Raw genomic sequence first — 16,234 nt, forward strand, 5'->3', positions numbered from 1 at the left:
GAATGTTCATAAAAATAGGACAGAAAGAATCTTCTTAGAATATATTTCTAACAGTATTGATTAATAATAGAAATCAATTTTTTTTTTTCCTTTCTTTCCTCAAATGAGCAACAGTGAGATCTTGTAGCATTCTCTGGAAGCCAAACTTTTGATTTGTTTGGGGTTTTCTTTTTACTCTTGATGCGAGCTTGACAGGTGAAAAGCTTCTATTTACCTACTGTTGTTGGGCGTAGTCTGAAACAAGATGGAGATTAAAACAAAAGAGGGGAAAGAATTTTATCATTTTGATACAGAGAAGTGGGTGGATTGGGGGGATTTTGATATAGAGAAGCTGGTGGGTTTGGGGGATTCTGGGATCACTTCCATATCTAGCTGTTGGAGGAGAAAAATCAAGTTTGGTTGTGGTCATAGAGTATTGTTATTATTTTTTTTCTTTTGAGTCAAGAAAGGTACAACAAAATATCCAGGGAAGTTAGGAAAAAGAATGCTCTTCTCTGTAGAATAAATACCCTTCTCAGAGCTACAGCGTGGACCAATACTAAAAGTTCCCAATTGCTGAAATCAAGCCAGATGCCAAAAGTACTACAGAAAGAGGGAGGGAATATCAGACTTGCTGAGCTTTAAAGATACAATGGCCAGAAAAATAAAACCTCTCCATCAGTAGTAGCCAGAATATAACTCTAAATCCCATATTTTAAGCGTTTTGCTACTGTATTGCTGAGATTTTTGTCACTCCCCCCGCCCCCAACCCCCGCCCCGAAATACCTATTATCTCGCATACAGAATAGCATTATTTGCCGCGTATTCATGGGATATTGTGTTTTATATGCTGTGCTTAGAGTGTTTCACCCTCCTGTCCTTGTGTTATTTTCATGTCAACGTTAATTACTGTACTTGTAAATGCTTACTACAGCAAAACTATTTTTCAGTGGATTCAGGTTTAGATATACCTGAGTTCACAAAACTTTCTCCGACTAATGCATAACAAGATTTTGATTTAAAAATTTTAAAAGAGGTAGATTTAGTTTTTGTGTGTCTACACCTAAGTATTTATGTAATTACATATGTAACCAGTAAATGCAGCTATGTTTTATTGTTGGTTTTGTTTTTTGATTTTTATAAATATAACTGTATAAATGGCAAAGTGAGTACTAATGCAAAGAGAACATCATGTTCTTAAAATCAACTGGAAAATAAGAGGGAACAACCCTATATAAACAAGTGACCAACCACTGACCAACACCTTCTGTAACAGAGTCCCTGTGTGATAAATGCTTGCACCTAAGCTGAGCACATAAAGAATAGCTCTTCACTGGTGCATTTGTTTGAGAAATCCCTATGTCTAATTGCAATATATACTGTCAGTTTCCTTTGTTAGGGATTTTCTAGTTTTTCTGGGGAGCAGACAATGGTGCTTTTGAAATCTTCAGCATGTCTCTTAGCAACTTGCCAAAATGAAGCTCTGCTGTGATTACTTATAATTCAAACATCATCTGCCAATGGTTTTGGCTGAATTCCTCCATGAAGAACAGGAGCAACCAGACCATGCAGCATGTAGTTTCCCACTGTCCTGTCCCCTATTTGTCTCCTATTTTTTACTGTGTTTTGCACCCGAAAGTGGACTTTTAAGAATAACCCCCATTCCCATACCACTGCAATATGAATTTCTTTCATCCCTTAGGTTCCTGAACCAAGTGTAACACAGGAGTTGGACCTGGGGGCACAGCCAACAGCAGCATCAGGAGTAAGAGCCAGTGTTTCTTACTAACCCGATTCTTCCTTCCCCCTGTCATAGTGACCTATAGAGCATCCTTGAAAGCTTCGGAATTGAGGACTTTCCTGAATAACACATGCCTGTGGGTTATTTACCTAATAATTTTTTATTACTGCTGTAAATGCAAGCTAGTCATTTGAATTTGTTTCTTTCAGAATGAACAAAACAGAATTATTAGGGTTCTTAACATAAAGCATGTTAATTTGTTGTTATTTCCTTAAAAAAAGTAAAATAAAATCCAGCTATCAGTTTTCTAATGGGCTGCCACATGGTTGCAATGGGAAGTATTTCAAGGTATCAGGGGAATTAATATGCCTCTGGATAAATATTTATGGCCACGTTCTCATATTCATTACTGAGAGCTGAAAAGACACTGCCCATATTTTAAGTGTTCCTGAAAAAAAAGAAAAACACACTGTGCTTGGAGTCATAAATGAGTACTTATTTGTCTTCAGCAGTTGTCCCTGTTTTGTGTTCCATTGCAAGTAAGGAGCTTAATTTGAAGATAATTCAATACAGCACTGTATCTTGGAGCTCTAGCGACAGGCGTGAAATTGTTTTATCTTTTTTGTTCTTGGTGCACAGTGCTGATTGGGTGAGTGTGTGGACCATCTGCTACTGAGGTAACTCTTGGGATACTTGTCAAATTGATTGCACTCAGAAACAACTGAGACAGAGGAAAAATAGAGTTTCTAATTACATTTTACCAAGGATCTTGTTTAACTCTAGGAAGTGGTAATTCAAAAATAAATGGCTTTGGTGGGCATCTTAGAATCTTTAATTAACAAATTACTCTATTAACACGCACATTGTTTTCCAGGTGAGTGAGATCATTTGCCCCTGGGGCTTTTTTTCCATATGCCTTCTGTTCCTCCAGCTAAATATGTAGCAAATTGAAGTATTCATTTTGATTATATAAAGCACATGGGTATACAATTATATGAAAAGAAAGATGACATTTGTTTCCTGTTTTCCCTAGGGCCTTTACAGTCTTGCCCTTCCCTGAAAAAAGGCTTCAGTTTATTAGAGTATATATTTTTGTTGTTTTTGAAATTCGCCCCCCCCCTTTTTTTTGTCCTGTATATATGATATTTTTTGAAACAAAAGCCTTTACTGGAGACAATGGGATACTGATTATTTACAAATTGCCACTAAAATACCAAGATTTTCTCCCAAAGGTTTCGTATACTTGCATGTGTCTGTTGTGTGAGCAGTTTGGAGATTTTAGGAGTGAATTTATTTAACGTTGTCAAGTGTAAACAATATATATTCTAAACTTAATAAGCATATATCAAATATTTATGTAAATGTATTTGGCTTAAAGTTTAGTTGTATTAGATGTGTATTAATTATTTGTGCCTTATTGAATAACTAATCTGCATTTGATTTCCTTCTTTATATATTATTTTATCAGGATGCTTTCTGTACAAATTGTGAACCCATTCCATAGTGTATGTTTTAGTGGATGAGCTTCTGTTTTATTGCAGTCTTGATATTTATTGGAGCAGTAAATGAAATAATAGGAAAGAAAGTTAGCTTGCATAAGTAAAATGACAATATTTTCTGTGAACTTTATAAAATTATCAGTGATTTTTTGAAGCTTATTTAAATGGTGAAACATGTAGAGGAATTTATTTGAAAAAAAAATTCAGAAGATGAATCTGAAATAAGGTTAGGAGTATGTAAAAATAGTTTTGAGGCAGTTTCTGTCTAGGTTGCTTTTGTTCTGTCTTTTATAAGGTTTCGAATCTAACCCCTATTGTGTTGATGCTTATCTTACTCCATATCATCAGTCTGGGGGAATTATTTCCTTCTTACGAGACAAGAGCTTATGATTATATCTACCCCTGACCTCTCTCCCACCACTTGTTTCAAATGTCTGTTCTGCTATTTCCTCTGAGTCATCTTGCAAAAATTCAACCCAGGGAGGTTCACTTCTGATTCCCCACCTCTGGCATCCATTGATGAGGAAGATGTGTTTTATCTGGATTCGTTATAACAATAGATGGTTCCTACTGTAGCTTATTTATTGTTGGTAAATAAAAATGACTGCATAAGTCACTGCTTAGGTGAAAACATTGAAACTTTTGTGTTCAGATGTAGGATTTCTAAGTCTCTGGCCTATTAATACACACTGGAAAGCATACAATTTATCTTTCCAATCTCAGGTAGGAATGTGTCATCACTGGAGAAGACTGAGGTAGAAGACGCTGCAATTAAGCAAATGTCATGAAGCCAAACATGAGATTCTGAAAAGTCATGACTGGAATTATTTTTCAGAATCTAAACTTTCCATGATGTTCCAGGTAAAGCATATACAGTGTTTTTTCACTACTCTAAGAGGAGAATGTGCATTTGTATGCATATGCATGTTCAGGATCTTTTGTGTTTATGTATTCCTGTATAAAATCTGCTTCCAACATCAACAGCCAGAGCATGTGTTATGCATCTTACAGTGAGGTACTTTGTATGACAACACCTGCCTCCCTGTTATTTTGCTCTCTGATGGTCATGATGAGTGCTATCTTCTGTATTATTAAATGATAACATGAGCATATGCTGGCGTGTCACTGTAGCAAACAATGACTTGTAGCTCCCTTGAAAATTCACGTTTTTTATTACTGCTTGAGAAAATAGCACACATCACCACTGCAGTTCTGGTCATTTTACTGATTGCTAAAGGATTTCCCCTCTATTACCTCTGCATTTTCTGTGTTGCCAGGTGTGAAATGAACAGAATCATAAAGTCAGGCTGGTTTGGAGAATAAAAACAGCAGAACAGCCTGTGCTGATGAAATAAGCAGCATACTGAAAGTGGAAAAATGTTAGGAGCTATTGGCAATTCAACGTGTGATATGTAGTGTAAAAGATATATTTACAAATTACTGTAATTAAAAGCACTTACAATTTATGTTCAGTAACATGTATGCTTGTAATATGCATGACTCAGGAAAATTTAAGTATGGGGTGAAGCCTTCCTGAGAGCAGCAGGACAGAGACACTGGCTTAAAAGCAAACAGTATTGATTTAAATATCAATAATTCCCTAAATATGGCTGGGCTGTCAGGAACTGCTATATTTGCTAGTTTCAATAAGTGTTTCAGCAGTTAAAAGATCAAATCCTTGATTCAATTCCCAGTAACACCAGTAAGATCTCTTTGAGCATTGCCATTGAGTTGAATTGCAGTTGACTTGGATGAGATGTGGTCCTGGGAATGGGTTTTCAAACTGAATTCCAGATTGAATGAACTTTGAGTGCTATTAATGAGAATAGAGTACAGAGAATATGGTAAGGTAGATCGTGTTGGGATTGTGATCCCAAGATGCAGCAGTTATGTGAGACAAGCTGGAGAATAGTGCAGCTTCAATCTCAGAGGGGAGCTTGTTGGGACAGCTGTGCACCTGGGCTAATTCTCTCAAGGCACAATCAAAGCTGTTTAAGACACAGGTTGGCTGTATCTGAGGTTGAAAGGTTAAAAACAGCTTTTCAAACATAGCCAAAAACCAGGAGAGAGAGAGGAACAGGAGGAGCCAATTGTGCCTTAACAAGACCCTGAACAGCTTCACCTGGACCTGGGTGGAGCAGCCTCATCCCCTGCCTGGGTGGGGTCTATATAAATTCAGCCTAGGGGAAGCTCCTGTTTTTCCCTGGGAGCAATGTGATGGGTTCCTCTTCCTTGAGTTTTGAGCTCTGTAAATGGCCTAGGTGAGAAAGTGGTGAGTAATGTGCTCTGTAGCCTCTGTATGTTCTTGCCACCTAATCTATGAATAAGATAGTTCTTCTTTCAGACAAGATGCAAGCGTTTAAAACACATTATGGGCATCTAGAGTAAAATAGAAGATTGTAAGGCTTGTTGTTTTTTAAATATGAAGTGTTAACAAAATAGCATGCTTTCTCTGTGCTTAAAAAAAACAAGCTGTGAAAAACTGCTTGCAAAAGACCTATCTAAAGTCTAAGTTAGATTGAAAAGTTTAAGGAGAAAAAAAAAATGGCATAAGAGTCAGAGCTCTCTGAAAGATCTAGATATATAACCACCACTAGGGAACAGTAGGCAGCATCTCAGCCTGTGTTTGCTCAAGGCTGGAGCAGACAGGTATAGGGCTAGGTAAGCACTTGCTATGACTCAGAACAGTCATTCTCCTGTTTTGGGTTATGGAATAGAATCAAATAGACAAGAAGGGAGAGGGAGGAAGAACTGGGAAAAAGTAGTGATTACTACAATCAAAGCATCTGAAAAAGATTAGCTTGTCTAGAGTGAATTAATTATGTTCTTGTGTATTGTTCCTTACACAAATGTGAGCAAAATTTTCTGGACTCGCTACCTCTTAAGTGGCAAGCTAGAGGCAGTATCTTTTTCTATTTGAGTCTTTCCCCCCCCTCTCAGGAGGGTGGGTAAAAATAAGTTGATCAGCTGCACCTGGGACATCTTTCTGAGCCTTGTCTAGACAGGGCTGTTTGCTCTTTATGGCGATGCCTGTTTCTCATTGTGTGCATACAGCTCTTAATGCAACAGAAACCTGCACTTGATACGCAAACAATACAATGAACTAACATTTAATTATAATCTATTATGATTTATAGCCTCTGAGAAAAAGAATGAATGCTAGAAGCTAATCAGCAAGTCAGACAAGGAAGAAGTCACAGGGAAAATATATATCAATAAACACCTACTGTGTTTTGAAGAGAGTCCCTAAACGCTTGTCCTCTCCTGCCTTATGAGGAAAGGAAAGTGATGTTTTTTCTGCTTATGAGGTCTGGAATAGCCAATTATTTTAACATGTCCCATTAAAAGGATGAGTGGAGCATTAATAGCTATGCAGACTAATGAAAGACAGGCTAAGGAATTTCCATTGAGGCTTTGCTTTGTTTTGTTTTAATGTGCTTTTGCATTTGAATTGGTTTTACCTTATAAGAACATCCTTAATTCTTCAGCTGTAAACATAACAGAGAACACACAAGGGTAACAGGCTTGCAGGTGCTTTATAGTCCTTCAGGTAGATGCAGAACTGCTGTGGACCTTTTCTCTTTCACTGTTGTTTTTTTTTGGTTCCTAATGTCATCATCAATTGAGAATTGCACTTAACAGGCTGTGGTCTAGTTTAACATCGAGTTTGATAGCCTGTGTTGTTCTATTGGCTTTATGTTTGAGCATAGACAGTCTTTTGCTGAGCGTAAATATGGTTTCCTGTCTTTGCTACCATCTTGTCAGGTATTCTACTCCTGGCTGTGAACACCAGCAGGTGCAATCAAGTATAAAGCAGCATTTGTGCCAGTGGCTTCACAGAGGAGGGACTTGGTATAGAAGAGCTTTAGCTCACAAACTGCACATCCAAACTCATTTTGTTTGGCACCAAGTGAAGCTGGCATGGTCATGGGCACTGTGTGACTGCAACAGATGGAGCTGAATGAAGGGGTGTGTGGGGGAGTCCCTTGTCCAGCCACCAAGGGTGTGTGTCCGAGGGCAGGGTTTCCAGCCAGTGCTGGAGTGGCTCTGTCCTGAGCTCCCAGGGCTAATTTGAAAGGCTCCCTGATAGATTTTGGGGTGTTGGTCACAGTTTCAGCGGGCATAGTTTTAAATAGTTATGTTGTTACCAACAAAATGATTTCAGCCTAGATAGTATGGTTATGCAGGAGAGTCGGGTCTTAGAAATGCAAAATACAGATTAACAGAAGCATAATCTTCATGTTTGCAAGATACCGTAGCTAATATGATTTTTAAAATTGTTTTGAAGCCTACTGTCTACAGTAAGTAAACATTAACTAAAAATCATGAAGAGATGTGGTGGTGGTTTTTTCAAAATATTTTTCCATTGTTGTAAATAGGTGGAAGCTACTCAATAGCAGAACAAACAAAAAACCTGTCTCAAACAGGTGTTAAAAATTGCTAGCTAAATGCAAAAGGGTGTGTTGCTCTAGCCATCACAAAATTCTTGCAGATATGCATATGCCCAAACTTAATGTGTGGCCCTGTTGGAGAAGTTAAAGTTCAAAATCAAAAACTTTGCAATCGACAGTTAGCTATTTTTATACAGCAATCAAAACAATTATGCAGTTTTTTAAAGGAGAACACAAAAGCAAAGTGCTTTGTGAATCCAGTTACCAAGTCTGTGCCCCAGCAGGACTCCAGAATGTTGTCCCCTTTCATCACTAGATAAAAGCCCTGAGCTCTTGTGATGAGTCATATGTTGCCTATTTAAAAGTGGTGACTACTCTTTAAAGAGCCATTGTTCCACAATTCCAGCATCTGCCCTGGTGTGGGTATGGAAGCCATGAGACATCTATTCTACTGTAAGACCAGAATAAAAAATAGCACCGACTTTCTTGGGTGCATACTGCTTTACAAAAAGCGTGATTATTGCTGTTATGTATTTTGGTTACAGCTGCAATTTTGTTTACTTAAACTGCTATAAGCATCAGCTTAGCTTTATGTTGAGACAGGAATGATGGAAAAAAGTCCAACCAAAAGCATGTTGAAATGAACAAGGTACAGGCTAACTCATGGTATTCCTTTGTCTGTGGTTGTGACACAGGGTGGTGTATTTTCTCACAGGAACAGCAATTTAATGGCATTGGTAGCACTGTGGCAACATTATTTGCTCTCCTAGTGTTCTGCCACTTCAGAAAATGTAGTTTTTCATCCCCTCATTCAAGTACTACAAGAAGTAGGATTTTTTGTTTGTTTTACTCATGCAATATTTTCCTGAAAGCTGGAAATAGGCATACACAAGGCCTGATATATAACATTTCTTGATCTGTTCAGATTTTCTTAAATCAGCTTACAAATGTAAATGTGTTATTTAGGATAATGACAAGAGCTTAAATATGATTTTTTCCTCTCTTTTATATATATATATATATAAGTATATATGTGTGTGTGTATATATATATATAAAGGGAAAGCTGAGACTGGCTAGGGTAAAAAATAGTGACAGCTTTTTTAAAAAAACAGTACTTTTTAATAATATTTGAATTTAATTGTATTGCAAAGCAGCATTATTTTTTGTAACCGGAGAGCATCAATGTGTCGTACAAGTCTTGCAGATTGAATGGATAATTAATGCCCATTCAGAGAAATACCTTGATAATATGCTCAACTTTCAGAGTGAGAAGTAGCATGTTATTTTAGGAAGTTTTTTTTTCTGTCCTTTATACTGATGCTGCATATTAAGAATTTTTTTTTTCCTCCACTATTCCATTACCCGATTGAAATGCCACCAGTATTAATAGGATAGCAGAGTAAATGTCACAAGCTGAAGGGACCACAGGAATGTATATTTGCCACATGTAGAAGCAGTACTTTATTACAGCACAGTGTGGAATTTATGAGCATTGCTATAATATTCTAGATATGCCTTTCTGATGATATCTGACATATAGCAGTGCTAAAAGTCAGGCTATTGCAAAATCCGCTAGCTTTTGCTCTCTGCACCTTTCCTAGATGCTGTGGAGCTATCCAGTGCCAGTAATGTACTGTCAACTAGAGCAGGTAAAACTAGCCCCTGAATATTATTTATTGGCCTGTGAATGCAGATTACATACACGCTTTATTACCTGCTAATTTACCACCTGCTGGCTGAAGGATGGGGGAAGTTACTATTTGTTTTGTAGGAATTCATTATGCCATTAACCTTTCACTCCTATGGGCCACGAGGAAGTATTTCTTCAGTTAAATCACTACTAATATTGCTCTACAAATGAAAACAATAATTTATTGCACCTCATAATGTCTAATACACATAAATTATATTTTAATGCTCTGTACATTGCAGATGATTGTATGTACGACTACTTATTCTTTTCAAAGACTGCTTTAGTCCCTTCTAAAACATGTTAAGTAAGAGTCACTCCCATTTTGATATTTGAGGTAAAATTTTCATATTTTGCTTTGGAAAACCAGGGGCGTTGTTGAGGATCTTTTGTTTTACGTATTCTAATTATGTTTTTAAGGAGTGAGAACAAAAAAAAATGAGGAAAAAATGCAGTCATCTTACTCACAGCTGAAATGGCACTTAAATATTGTAAGAAGTCCTTAAAGGAATGCTGGTGTAACCTCAAAAGCAATCTGCAGGTTTTTCAAGCCAACCTGTTTTGGACAGGTATTCTAGAGGCCAGGCTGAACTGCTGGTGGCTTTGATGTAAGACAGGCTGGGTCTGTGCCACCTGCTGTACCTGCTCTGTAGAAGGAGGTGATGCCCTTCATGGGTTATCACTGATGCAAACAGTCGAGCTCATGTGGATGTTCCAGCCAAGCCTGGTCCAGGAGTATTTTAATAACTGCTACTTTTTTGAACAGAGATAGCCATGTTTGTTGAGGCACTTCATCACTGGATTTCCTAGCTTGTGTAACTCATCACTGCTGTTTGACATACACGTTAGAAAAGGAAATGCTTTTTTGGGGGGAAATAAATACCTTGTTTGGAGTCTGTCACAAACAGAGGAGCTGTATGAATTTACACAAAGTCTGATCTCATAACACTATAAATTGCTCAAGTCTCCTTTTTCTTCTCATCTTTGTGTCATCTTAGCTTCCCTCTCTATTTTTAAAGGCTTGTTTTCTCCTAATTTGGAGCAGGTTGACTCTGAAAAGATTTTTTTTCTCCTCTTTTCCTGTAAGTGCAAAATGTTCTGCAAACTTTCCAGTGTTTCAATAAACATTTTGTGGAAGGGTACATCTGCAATGAGTGCAGTGTTGGTGTTCTGTCCCTTCCACTTTTTTTTGGACCTTCCTGAAAATCTCTCATATCCATTTCAAGTGTTGCTAATTAAAAAATAATAATAATAAAAATATTTAATCCTTTGTGGTATCTGTGACATTCACCTCGATACCAGTGACATTCAGAGAGCCTTCTGACTTTTAAACTAGTGATTAAGAACTGTCTGAAATAGTTTCACACATGGTTTGTAAATCCTCAATCAGAGCTTTTATTTCACTGTTGCTGTGAAACATTTCTCCTTGGCTTTGCAGTTGTTTAAACAATTCCTTTGCAGGAACACTTGGTCTTGAAAATTAAATAATCTTTCCTCTTGTAAACACTTACTGCCTACAAATAAGGGAGCATCTAGTCAATGACTATAACATAGCACATTTTTGCGCTAAATAGAGGTCAACCTAGGATGTGACCAAGATAAAGTAAATAATAATTGTGTGGTCTCTCTTCTATCACCTCATTTTTTCTTTGTGTTTTTATTCTTTGTCCAGGTGTTAGTCCCATGCCATTAAGTTGCTTCTTAGCAAAGCCATTCTATGCATCTTTCTTCTGCCCCTCGGTTTAGAACTAGTTCAGAGTCTGAAATAAACACGAACTGTTTTCCCCTTGATGGCATTTCCAACCATCTTAAAGAAACATATTGATTTGCTGCTCCTGTGATTGGCTGGCTTAAAGCTAAGGCATGAATGTCTTCCTTTTAATAGCAGGTTAGAAGAAGAAGAATGAAATGTAAATAACTAGATTTCACATAGATAACTTTAAAAGTGGAGTGAACAAAAGAAACACGGTCTTACATGGTGAAGGAATCATGCCAGAAATTTTCTGCACTCAGGAAAAAAAAAAGATACAGTTCTATAGTTTCTTGTACTTAAAGCACTAAAAGCAATGTTGTAAATGGTCAGAATGTTAACATTTATTTACTCAATTTTAATTGACCACAGAAAGCTGAAATTCCCGGGACAGCCATGGTCCTGTTTAATAAGTGCAATATGTTTGGGAGGAATACTGAAAATAAAGACATTTATTCTAGGCCCTACACAGAAACTATATGCCTTATTTTCAACATCTGTAATTAATACAGTTGATTTATAACCTTATGGCTTTTTATCTGAGGGAGGAGGGGAGACACAACAAAACAAGGGGGGAATTCTTTGATTCTGGGGTCTGAATTGGCCACTATCATGTTCTTACTGATGTTAAGCTCTTTTGTTTATTTTTTTAAGCTGCAGTTAGCTTTATTAATAAGAGGGAGGAGAAAACTAGAAGCAATTCATGCAGATGTCTTCACAAGCAGCAGCAATCACAATGATCTATAAAAGCCATTGACCAGAAGGTAGGCATTGTTTGCTAGAAGGCTATTCTGTTTCCCTGAGTTGCTGCCTGCTAAATGATTTTTTTTTTCTTAGAAGAGTATTTTGCAAAGTGAGCTCAGTTCCCACTTGAAACTTTTGACAATGGCACATGAAGGCAAGGTATAGGCCAATTAATCTTCTAGAGACAGACATAGGTGGGAGAAGTCATTAACCAGCTCTCTATATATGAGACACTTTAATCTGTACGGCTTGTTCCAAATCTTGGCCAGCAGTGAAGGTGTTGGTTTGTAGGTTGGGTCAGATGTTGGCTTAAAAATGTTGAAGTAATTACCCGTTCACTTCTTGCTAATAGGACTAAATGCTATGTTCAAAAATTACTTCCAGAGAGCCCACAGGATGTGTCCATTGTGCAGCTGGATAGCTATGATCAGAGGCTTCCTCAAAGTGTGCTCCCAGATCATTTGATGGTGAATAATCCAGTGTAATCACATACTTGAGATGAAGCAAATGACTTAGCCTGTTTAGTGTGAGTCTAATCAACTTCTGTTCATCTTCAAGCTTAATATTGTTAAAATGGCACTCAATCATCATGATCCAGATATTAATGAAATTACTGTTTTCACATCTATTGGAAAAATAATGATGGTCAGTGTCACAACTGCAGTAGTTCTTATCAGATCTTGACAAATACATACGACTGAGTCAGGGTCATAGTTCAGTCATTGAAAGATTTCATTCTTCTTTTGGTTGCCTGGTTTTCAAAGATTTTTTTTTTGTGCTTGCCTTGTTTGTTCTTGCTCTTTGTGGCTCACTTGTCTAGTGCTTCCTAATAATGTCCACATTTATTGGCATGTTTCAGCCGTATCTGACAACTCCAGCTGAACTGCTGTCCTATAGCTATGAAGCACCCGTGGTTTTCATTAGAATTGTTCATTTTGTGTGTGCATTAATAGGCTTTTTGTGGATGATGCAAACATAACTTACTCTACCTGGCAGCAGTTTGCTGATCCTCGAGTACCCATGTGGCTCTGGACAAGCCACGCTGCAAACCATTCTGCAAGTGATGGACCAAATAAGGGTGCCCAGAGAAAGCTGAGGTCCTGCTGATGTTCCTAACAGGAACAAGAGGGAACTGGATGCTTGGTTGTTCATCACAGTAAGGTGCAGGGAGGTATTGGGTAAGGGTAAGGTAGGAGGCATGAGGCAAAGAAGCTCATTGGGTAAACTGTTTGCAGACAGGAAAGAAGCTGAATGTCACAGATGTGTAGAAAATCAGGGTTCATTAGCTTTGCTCCTTACAGAAAAGCATGTTATTAATTGCCTTTAGTCTCCTGGGGAACCACTAGCCTTGTTTGAAACTTCTCTGCTTCTTATTGTCTGATTGCTGAGGCACACTCTGAACAGAAGAATGTCTTTGATGCTGGTAGATCAAAATCTGAGATGAGGATACCTGAATCAGCAGAGCCAGCTTTTAAGGAAAAAAGAGATTCCTTTCTGAAATAAGGGAACAAGTGTTGCCGGAGACTAGAAATATGAAGTCTATGCATTTTAACAGTCAGCACTCTCTGGGGCGCAGCCAGTAGCCTGGAAGACAAAGGAGAAATTACTTGAAGATTTCTATTGAAGGAGAAGAAGAAAGCTGAATGGCTGTATGTAGGAGCAAGAGGGCAGTCTGACATGCTGTCTGGTTAATGCCAATTCCCGTGCTTACAGGTGTGAAATATATGAAGCAGCAAATACTCTTCAGTACTAGGGAAGATGGCCTGGGACTTTTTCTTCCTTTTTTCTTCTTGAAGCTGAATCTGCATGCATTTTGAATTTATATATTTAATTTGAGGCTTTCTACCCTGTCCATTTGGGTTACAGTTCTGACACTGAGAATTGACTTTTGTACAGATAAAGTCTGCATCAAGGGGTTGTTTCACTTCTTTAACTGTGAAAATCTGGGAGGGGGTAGAAAAAAACTCTGCACTGTGTTTGGAAGAGTAGTTCCCAGTTCGGGTTCCCTTCTTCCCAGCCCTCCCAGCCTTCAACTCACAGTTCACCGCTCTTTACCTGTTTCTTTCACTATAGTCACCTGATACAGGACTGTTTGTTTTTTTTATTTATTTGTAAAGGTAGCCAGTTTGCAAATGTGCCTGTTGAACATGTATGACATAAACGATTACATAGTGATGATTAAAAGGGAAATGCATTTTTATACAGAAACCCACCTCATGTGTTTCTTTGAAGTATAACACAATGCATAACTCTGCAATGTCTTCTGCACCTTCTGTGATGAAATCTTAAACTGGGCTGTTTCTGAGTTTATGCTGCAAGCCTTGTGGCACGGTTACCAAAACCCCAGGCAAACTTCACAATAGTAACTGCACTGTTTTTTTCTCATGCTGCTTCCCAAGGGGCAATTTGAGCAAAACCAATGAAAAATGGGTGAAATCTGGTTTCAATTACTATACCCTTTTACAAAATTCATGTCACCGGAAGATGTTTTTGAAGGAGTGGATAGGCCTGGGTATAAAGCATAACCAACATCTGTGGAGTAATGTGTGACTGATTAAGCTGTGATGTGACTGGGGAGTTTTTGTGAGCTGCCTGATAAAACATATTGCCAGTGAGTTTTATCTATGTTCAGTATTCTTAAGTTACCTTAAAAAAAAAAAACAAAACATAATATAGTTGATAATATTGTTTAAATTTTAGTTGGTACATGATAATTGCGAAATAGGAGAGGTTCTAGTTAAATGGTAGAGTAATAGTTTAGGAGCAAAAGAATTTGTGGAAGATTAGTTACCAGAATTCTTGTTTTGCAGAAGACTCAGAAATGCATTAAAATAGACAAGTGCATTAACAAACTTAAAATAAGCTTTTTATTACTTAATATTTTTTCACTGAAATTCAAAGCTTTGGCACTCTAAGTAAAGCTGGAAGTGGAAATCTCAGCAGCACTGCATTAATTTTTCAAGCCTTAATGTGCCAGACAGGGAATAAGTTATTACATCTGTTGCCCTCTGGGAGGAAGAATGAAAAGCACAAAAATGATTCTCCACTGTTAGGATGGAATAACTGAATAATAGCTGATATAAGCAGTGGCGTTGCAGAAGAAAAGCTTACAGCAGCTTTTGTGTCATCATTAGGGGCGAACATTTCTCTGTATAACTAGTGTAGCAAGATTAGGAAACATGGCAGGGCTTATTTGTTCTTCTCAAGGGGCCCTTTACAATTATGGGAGAATTTCAAATGAGTACCTCATGTGCAGCTGCAGATGATCTATGTGAGAGAGGCTCCTTTTTTCAAGTTAAATTTACAGCCCATACACACTGCTTCCAGAATCCACAGGAGAAAATGTAATTGTCCCCTGCAAGCTTATGAGAGCAATACAGCACTTCAAACTGTGGTGCCTCCAGGCAGGTTAGCGTGTTGTCTGTCGCTGCGAGGAGGAAGCCTGCACTTGGGTGGGTTCCTGAAGGAGAGGGAATGAGTCCATGGAGTCCTTGTCCCTTTGGTAGGCAGAAACATCTGCTGGGTTTTGAGTGACTTGTTTTCCAGGGGAGAACCCAGGAGGCCTCTTATTATCGATTGTCTCGACAGTACACTTACAAGCTCTGTAAGTGATAACCTGGCGAATAAACAGGATACCTTTGTCCACTCAGAAATGATCCTATGGGAATTATTTAGGTGTTCATGAACTCTCCTGGGGGTAGAGGAAGATACCAAAGTGCCATCTTCCTCCTTCAATGGTGCTCTTACGTGTCACAAAGCATCTCGGCCATTGGGTGTCTTCAAGTGGTGTGAAAGACTTCACTGATGTGAAATTGAGCCAAGGATGAAGAGCTACATGATATCTTCCTAGCAGCCCAGCTACTTTTATATGATATTAAAGCCCTTGCTGCTTCTTTTAGACAATTGTGTTGAAAAGATATTCAGAGCGTAAAAGAGGAAAACAATTGTGGAGCCTCTTGGCTTCTACTGGTTATTTATTTCAGTGACTTCAGAAGGCTCTGCCTCTTTCTGGGCTCCTAATTTGAACATCAAATATTATGGCATGTGAAGGAAGGAAGCCAGCAGGGATAAAGCATTTATTTTTGAATCATCTTTCCTTTGTTGAAAACAAAATCAAAATGCAATGTATAGATTTTTGTCTTCATCTTTATTTAATCAATCATAAGTTAGCTTTATAAGATGCTTTGTTGTAGGCTGCCATTGGCTTGGGATCCAAGGAAATCTCATTTCACTTGATGGAGCTATCTGTATTGTCTGAGAGTTTCCACGTGCACTGCTGCTAATTGGTATTGAAGTGATATCATTCCTCTGGAGTGACCAAGGGTTTGTCTGAGGTCTGGGATCCAGAATGCTGTAGCAATTTACTGGACTACAGCACATAATGTGTAAACAAAGGCTGCTTTAGGGCTGATGTGAAATAATAGAGAAAGTGAAAATT

General features: G+C 38.0%; 1 long non-coding RNA gene across 10 annotated transcripts in view; it reads left to right on the top strand.

Moving 5' to 3' along the window:
* The first annotated feature begins 4,110 nt into the window (after window positions 1-4,110).
* Window positions 4,111-16,234, top strand: part of LOC310902062 — an 85,828-nt gene continuing 73,704 nt past the window's right edge. For 3 of the 10 annotated variants that reach the window (XR_014586448.1, XR_014586449.1, XR_014586450.1), the window contains exon 1: window positions 4,164-5,491. This is a non-coding gene — a long non-coding RNA (uncharacterized lncRNA). Of the gene's footprint in view, window positions 5,492-16,234 lie in introns of all 10 variants that reach the window. The other 7 variants (XR_014586443.1, XR_014586444.1, XR_014586445.1 and 4 more) reach the window with 7 other exon arrangements.

This window comes from Anser anser, assembly GCF_964211835.1.
Source record: "Anser anser genome assembly, chromosome: 6".
NCBI classification, from domain to species: domain Eukaryota; kingdom Metazoa; phylum Chordata; class Aves; order Anseriformes; family Anatidae; genus Anser; species Anser anser.